This window comes from Nyctereutes procyonoides, unplaced genomic scaffold, assembly GCF_905146905.1.
Source record: "Nyctereutes procyonoides isolate TBG_1078 unplaced genomic scaffold, NYPRO_anot_genome, whole genome shotgun sequence".
NCBI classification, from domain to species: domain Eukaryota; kingdom Metazoa; phylum Chordata; class Mammalia; order Carnivora; family Canidae; genus Nyctereutes; species Nyctereutes procyonoides.
Window position 1 is genome coordinate 48,211,486 of NW_026575135.1, and position 7,188 is coordinate 48,218,673.

Consider the following 7,188-nt stretch of genomic DNA (forward strand, 5'->3'; position numbering starts at 1 on the left):
CCTCTGCCTGAGTCTCTGCCTTTCTCTGTGTGTCTCTCATGAATAAATAAATAACATCTTTTTTTTAATGTTTTTTAATAAAAAAAAAAAGAAACTGAAATTTGTGGACTCCCCAATAACAAGAGCTCCCAATTGATGGGAGTCGGCCAGGCACTCTGTAGACATTATTTCATATAATCCTCACCACCAACCAATGAGATGAGACCTTTTTTTTTTAAGATTTTATTCATTTATTCATGAGAGACAGGGAGAGAGACAGAGACAGAGACAGAGACAGAGAGGCAGAGACACAGGCAGAGGGAGAAGCAGGCTCCTCCATGGAGGGAGCCTGATGTGGGACCCGATCCCAGGACGCCAGGATCACATCCTAAGCCGAAGGCAGATGCTTAACCACTGAGCCACCCAGGCGTCCCAAGAAATGGGACCATTATGCCCATTTTCTACAGGTGAAAACTGAGGCTCATAGAAGTAGGAGACTTGTCTGTAATCAATAAGTAATGTAAGTGGTGGAGTGAAGGCTGAAAATTTGACTGTGTGACTCTAAATCATCTGGGCCTTACTACTTGTCCGTGCTGCCACCATGGTTTCTCCATGGATTCTGGGGCTCCTGCTCACACAGGCTGAGACCACAAAAGTCTGCCCATACCTACATTTCTTTTTTTCTTTTTTAAATATCTTATTTATTTATTCATGAAAGGCAGACAGAGAGGCAGAGACACAGGCAGAGGGAGAAGCAGGCTCCATGCAGGGAGCCCGATGTGGGACTCAATCCTGGAGCTCCAGGATCAGGTCCTGGGCCTAAGGCGGCGCTAAACTGTTGAGCCACCCAGGGATTCCCCATATCTACATTTCTATAGTGCTTGCCACACAAGCGAGAACCTGGCTGGGAGTGTTCACTTGATTAGTTCAGACTTGCTACCAGAATGAATATTTCTAGGGTCTACACAGATGGACCTGGGTCACATGGGCCCTGCAACTAGGGGCTCTGGTCAAATCCAATCCAATTCCCCAGACAAAAGGAAACATGGAGAGGGGTTCACCACCTGTCCCCCCAACCCCAAGACTTGACATTTCCCTAAGAGATGCAAAAATGTCTAAACCCAAGAGCCCTCAGGAGGTCTCCTTAATGTCTGAGGGAGGTGCTTGTTGGAGAAAAGGCTGCAAAACCTAGCACCTCAATCAGGGCGACCACAGAGTGGCAGCCTCTCCAGCTGGGGGGGGGGGGGGGGGGGGGGACTCCCAGTGGTCTCTCCCAGAAGACCCTCTGCTGGATACAGGAGCAGACTCTGGTGCTCCCATCCCTGCTGCAGGCTGCAGGGCTGTGGGGGTGGGAAACAGTTTGAACCCTGAGTCAGAGGGAAGGTTCCACTTCACTTTTCCTGAAATAAGCACGTCAAGGACCCAGCAGTCAGTCAATCTAGAGAGAAACGGGAACTGGAAAGTGAGAGTGATAGTGCTCCTTTCTTTCTTTCCCTACCATCTTTTTTTATGCTTAAAAACATTTTATCTATGCAATTTCTACTCCATTTGTGTATTTTTATGCATGTTTTTTTGCAGAAAATACATGTGATGATAAGATTTATTAGTGTGAATGTTCATTTTTCTTTCTCCCTTTATCTATCCATCAAAAGTTTTCCAGCTTGGAATCCAATTCCACTTTCAAGCTTAGAGTTTGGTCTTTGCCAGCCCAGTTCCTGGATCTTTTTAAATGCAGAATCAGAAATGCTGAGGAAGGGGGAAGGGGCTCAGCTGGTTAGAGAGAGAGAAGGAGGTGTATAGAGCCTGAGAGGCTGGGAGGGGAAAAAACTTGGGCAGAGAAGCAAAATTGATAATACAGAAACATATAATAAAGAAACAAAGAAGGAGAAGGGAAGGAGATGAGTTAGAAAAGGAAAAGTAGGGATCCCTGGGTGGCGCAGCGGTTTGGCGCCTGTCTTTGGCCCGGGGCGCGATCCTGGAGACTCGGGATCGAATCCCATGTCGGGCTCCCGGTGCATGGAGCTGCTAGCCTGCTTCTCCCTCTGCCTGTGTCTCTGCCTCTCTCTCTCTCTCTCTCTCTCTCTCTCTCTCTCTCTCTGACTGTCATAAGTAAATAAAAGAAAAAAAATTAAAGAAAAGGAAAAGTAGGAGGAATTTTATGAAGTATCAGTATGGGGCATTAAATGGATCCCCTGTACAGTTTGGCGCCTGCCTTTGGCCCAGGGCGCGATCCTGGAGACCCGGGATCGAGTCCCACGTCGGGCTCCCGGTACATGGAGCCTGCTTCTCCCTCTGCCTGTGTCTCTGCCTTGCCTCTCTCTATGTCTGTGTGTGACTATCATAAATAAATAAAAATTTAAAAAATAAAAAAAATAAATGGATCCCCTGTAATTCCTCAAGTAGGGATTGGAATACAATTTTTGTTTTGTGGCTCCAGGATTATAATTCTTTATTTGTAACTCCACCTAGAGCCTTGACCATGTAAGGACCCAGAATTTATTAGGGCTCCATACAGGAAAGTACAAAATATCATTCTTTGATAAAATAAAAAGTAGCAAGTATTTATCCTCCCCCCCTCCTTTTTTAAACAAGTATCATTTTTTTAAATTAGGTAAACTCTACCCCCAACGTGAGGCTCGAACTCATATTACCTGGAGATCAAGAGTCACGTGCTCTACTGACAGCCAACCAAGCACCCCTTAACAAATGTGATTTAGTCTAAATTTTTTGTTAGATTCTGGCTAATAGGGCAGCCCGGGTGGCTTAGTGGTTTAGTGCCGCCTTCAGCCCAGGGTGTGATCCTGGAGACCTGGGATTGAGTCCCACGTCGGGCTCCCTGCATGGAGCCTGCTTCTCCCTATGCCTGTGTCTCTGCCTCTCTCTCTCTCTCTCTCTCTCTCTCTCTCTGTGTGTCTCTCATGAATCAATAAATAAAAAATCTTTGAAAAAAAAAGAAAAAAGAAAAGGTTACATATTGTATGATTCCATTTTTTTTAAGATTTTATTTTTATTCATAAGAGACACATAGAGAGAGGCAGAGACAAGGCAGAGGGAGAAGTAGGCTCCCTGCAGGGAGCTCCATGCTGGACTTGGGACTCAATTCCAGGACTCTGGGGTCATGACATGAGCAGAAGGCAGACGCTCAACCACCGAGTCCCCCAGGCATCCCCCATACCCTTTTCCTATGTCTCCTTCTCCTTGACAGAATGAGTCATTCTCTGTTTCATACACACCTCTAATGTATCACACTGTAAGATACTTATTTGTGTCCAAATCTCCCCCACATTGAATTCTGTGCTGCCCCAGACTCTGTCTCATTTACCTCTACACACTCAGGGTCTAACATAAAGTAGATATTTAATAAATGTCTTCTGGATAACATTCTGGGGCCTGAAGGAACAGCATAGACTTTGGATGGTCCAGTGCTGAGCAGCCCCACAGAAGTTACCAGACTTGAGCTCCTCCTTTTATGTGCCCAGTAAGTGGGGACACACCAAACAGTCTGACCCAAGAATAACCAGCAAAACCACCTGGTTAATATCAACTTAGCAATAAACAGAAGAAAGAAATTTAAGAGAAAGGCTTGAGCCTGGTGGCATGCCTGGATTGTATATCGGAAATGGGTGTAGAGATAATTTAATGATGGGTCAAGATCTCAAGAGTTCTCTAAGGCATAATTTTTTTTTTCTAAGGCATAATTGAGTGAGCTCAGCAAGTTAACAAAATAACAAACCTTCCTGATTTTTAGAAAAACCTACAGCTGTCAGATTTAGAAGCCAGTGATAGCTCCCTAGTGCTTCTATCCATTTAGCCCCAACAGATGACCCACCTGCAAGGAAACAGGCAGTTTGTGTCCACACAGCAAATAACCTAGAACCTAGAGTCTCTGGAGATTCTATATTCTTAAACACTCTTCTTTAACACCTTACAAATAAAGAGGCAGGGCCTTGCCGGGGGAGAGAAAATACTCTACCAGAGGACCTTCATGAAGACCCCTACATTCATTACACCAGATTCTAGAAAATAATTATTTGCTTTGTCTTGTATTTTTCTTTTACTTTCATCAATAGAATGACTTTCTTTCTTTCTTTCTTTCTTTCTTTCTTTCTTTCTTTCTTTCTTTTACATTTTTAAAAAGATTTTATATTTTAACTGAGCTCTATACCTAGTGTGGGGCTCAAACTCACAACCCTGAGATCAAAAGTCCCATGCCCTACCAACTGAGCCAACCAGGCACCCCTCTTTTACATTTCTCCCAGCTTTACTGAGATGTAATTAATATACTAAAATTGTGAAAGTTTATTTATTTTTTTTAAGATTTTATTTATTTATTCATGAGAGACACAGAGAGAGTGAGAGAGAGGCAGAGACATAGGCAGAGGGAGAAGCAGGCTCCATGCAGGGAGCCTGACTTGGGACTCGATCCCGGTTCTTTAGGATCATGCCCCGGGCTGAAGGCAGTGCTAAACCGCTGAGCCACCCAGGCTGCCCAGATTGTGAAAGTTTAAAGCATACAACTTTTTTTGTTATTTCTGGGGATTTTGTTTTTTGTTTTTTGTTTTTTTTAATTAATTTTTTAAAGTTTTTTTTTTTTAAGATTTTATTTATTCATGAGAGATACAGCAGAGGCAGAGACACAGGCAGAGGGAGAAGCAGGCTCCATGCACGGAGCCTGACATGGGACTCGATCCCAGGTCTCCAGGATCATGCCCTGGGCCGAAGGCAGGCACTCAACCACTGAGCCACCCAGGCGTCCCTTTTTTCGTTTTTAAGTGAGCTCTCCAACCTATGTAGAGCTTGAACTCACAACCTTGAGATCAAGAGTCGCATGTTCTACCAACTGAACCGGCCAGATGCCCCTAGAATGATATTCTTCTGATGATAAAAATTGAAAAATACATAGGGTGCCTGAGTGGCTCTATCAGTTGAGTGATTCTTGATTTCAGTTTGGGTCATGATCTCAGGGTCACCAGATGGAGCCCTGCAGCTGACTCCGAGCTGGGTGAGCTGGGCGAGGAGGAGCATGCTTAGGTTTCTTCCTCTCCCTCTGCCCCCCCCACCCCCGCCCCGCACAGGCTCACTCTTCCTCTGAAGGGAAGGGAAGGGGAGGGGAGAGGAGGGGAGGGGAGGGGAGGGGAGGGAAAATAAAAACTTTATGAAGCCTAATTAATAGTTGGGCCTGAGGAGATTGAAAACAGTGTTTCTAGATAGACACAAGACACTTCTGATAAGAAAATTCTCAGGACCTTGGCAGTCTCATTAGCCAAAAATGAAATCTGGCTCTGAAGGGAATAAAAGATGATTCTGAGACGATAATTTGAGGGAGTCATCACAAATATGAGGGAACAAAATCGGTTCTGAGGTTGCTGAAATAGAACTAGAAACAGTCCGACTCCAGAGTTTCTGTTTTATAGGGACCTAGGGGCAATCAGAGTTGTGTTTACATCATTCATAAAAGGTTAGGGATACTCCCAAGGTACTGTTGGCCTCATCACTGAGTTGAGAAGGTTCCAAGTCACGTGGACCTGAAAGTACTAAGTAGGTGGTTCTGAGAAGACAGTTGAAGATGTTGGCGTTGAAGTGACTGGAAATTGGTTGTGATAAGGCAGCCAGAGGAGATTCACTGTCTCTGAGAAGCCAGTTTGAGGAAATTCATGGTTGGTTCTAAGATGGGGAGCCTGGGTGGCTCGCTCAGCCCCTTAAAGTGTGACTCTTGATTTCAGCTCAGTTCATGATCTCAGGGTCATAAGATTGAGCCCTGCATGGGAGCCTGCTTGTCCCTCTCCCTCTGCTCGCCACCCCCCTCTAAAATAAATAAATAAACAAACAAACAAACAAATAAACAAATAAATAAAATAAAATAAAATCTTTCAAAAATAAAGAGATTTAAAGGTGATTGGCAGGCTGGGAGGGATTTTTTTCCTCTTTCTCCCAGACCACCTCTAAATTCCCTGGAGCAACTCACCCACAGTAGATGCTCCACTAATTTGTTGAATAAAGGGAGTACAGTTTGGTTCTCAGGAGTCTGGTTATTGGATCTGAAAAAATTTTGGGGTAAGAAGTTGGTTCTGAGGAAACATGAGTTTTGGGAAGAGCTGAAATCATTTTCTCTGAAGAGGGCACCCACTGCTAGTTGTGTAGAAACTCGACTTCTGGGTTTGTTTGGGAAGTGAGGAAGCACTCTAACCCAGATGGGCAGACTGATTTACCTGGGTCACAGAGATGAGAGAAGACACTTCAGGATAGACCCATTGCCACCCATTTGCCTTCCCAGATTTTTATTTTTATTTTCTATTATTATTTATTATTTTTAAAGACTTTATTTATTTATTCATGAGAGACACAGAGAGAGAAGCAGAGACAAGGGCAGAGGAAGAAACAGGCTCCCTGCAGGGAACCTAATGTAGGACTCCATCCCAGGACCCCAGGATCACGACCTGAGCCAAAGGCAGATGCTCAACTGCTGAGCCAGCCAAGTGTCCCGACTCCCCAGATTTTAAAAGTACCTTCCTGGGAATCCCTGGGTGGCTCAGTGGTTTAGCACCTGCCTTTGGCCCAGGGCATGATCCTGGAGTCCTGGAATCGAGTCCCACGTCGGGCTCCCTCCATGGAGCCTGTTTCTCCCTCTGCCTGTGTCTCTGCCTCTCTCTCTGTGTGTGTGTCTTTCATGAATAAATAAATAAAATCTTTAAAAAAAATAAATAAAAGTACCTTCCTTCAACATGAATCCCTAAGTGAGAGTCAGGAGGACCTCCCCGCCCACTACCCTAGGGCCTGCTCTTCAGCCTCCAGCTTGCAAATCAGCACCACAATCTGAGAGGGCTCCCTCCTTGGAGCAGAGGGTCTGGTCAGAGCACAGGCCAAGGCAGCTAGCAGGAGAGAGATTCCAAGAAGCTCACCCTCAAGGATGGAGAACAGACCTATAGGGTAGAATTAACATTGTGAAGCCCACCTGGAAAATGGGCATTCAAAGACCAGGGAAGGAAAGGATTTTTAAAGTCTAGATTTATTGAACTATAAGGCATTTAAAAATAGCTTTTTTTTTTTTTAAGATTTCATTTATTTATTTATGAGAGACACAGAGAGAGAGACACAGGCAGAGAGGAAGCAGGTTCCCTGACTCGAGTCTGAGACTCCAAGATCATGCCTGAGCTAAAGACAGACACTCAACCACTGAGCCCCCCAGGTATCCCAAAGTGGTACCTTTCT

At 44.8% G+C, this 7,188-nt stretch overlaps 1 non-coding gene across 1 annotated transcript; it reads right to left on the reverse strand.

Moving 5' to 3' along the window:
- Positions 1-4,141: 4,141 nt before the first annotated feature.
- TRNAK-UUU (transfer RNA lysine (anticodon UUU)) lies at positions 4,142-4,214 on the reverse strand. The gene has a single exon. It is a non-coding gene; the product is annotated as a tRNA-Lys (tRNA).
- Between the last annotated feature and the right edge of the window lie 2,974 nt (positions 4,215-7,188).